Source organism: Ochotona curzoniae, unplaced genomic scaffold, assembly GCF_017591425.1.
Source record: "Ochotona curzoniae isolate NIBS_2020 unplaced genomic scaffold, NIBS_Ocur_1.0 scaffold_3890, whole genome shotgun sequence".
NCBI classification, from domain to species: domain Eukaryota; kingdom Metazoa; phylum Chordata; class Mammalia; order Lagomorpha; family Ochotonidae; genus Ochotona; species Ochotona curzoniae.
In genome coordinates, this window is record NW_024467115.1 from 66,420 (window position 1) to 67,355 (window position 936).

Below are 936 nucleotides of genomic sequence, written 5' to 3' on the forward strand. Positions count from 1 at the left end.
TATCTCCTTGACTACACCACCAGTCAATACATTTGTAAGTGAAGTTATACTCACTATAAATGTGTGATGTAGTTCCTAGCTTATAAGATTAAAATTTAAAACATTTTTTTTTCTCCTATGATCATACCTTGAATGAATTTCCCTAACGTTCTAAGGAGACAACTAACTTCCACTCCACACACATAAGGACATTTCTTTCCTCAGTCACTCCACCCTCAGCTCACATGCTGACTTGCTCTAAAATTGGAAATTGACCTATTTAAACATTTTATGTATTCAGTGAGAGACAGAGTATACTCCTATTTGCTGGTTCATCCCCAAAATGTACACATGAAACTGTGCTTGGCTGGGCAGAAGTCAGAGGTCAAAGATCCGTTGCAGATTTCCCACAAGCGTGGCAGGAACCCCATTTGAGCCATTGCTGATGACTCTCAGAGCCCATAACATCAGGGAGCTAGAGTCTAGAGCTAGAGTTAGGCATCAAGACCAAAGATATGGGATGTGGGTCTCTCAACTGCCAGACTAAACACTTCCCCCCCACAAAACTTGCCTTTATGTTACCATTTCCTAATTACGCATGTATTTCATTTAATTGTTTGTATTCCTTAGTATTGTGCTAAATTGACAACACTTAGAAAATACAATGTTTGTAGTGCCTGCACTGTAGCTCAGTAGACTATGCTGTTGTGCTGTTGCCTGTAGCACAGTTATCCCAAATGGGTTGTAGTGGCCATTTTGGGGGTGAGCCAGAGGATGCAGTTCTCTTTCTCTGTTTAGTGTTGTCTCTCCCTTTTCCCTCTGTAACTCTTCCAAGTAAATCAATCTTTTACACACACACACACACACACACACACACACACACACACACACACACACACACACACACATTTAAGTAATGAGTTTATAATGAAATTGTCCTAAAAGTTTTCTGTGAGT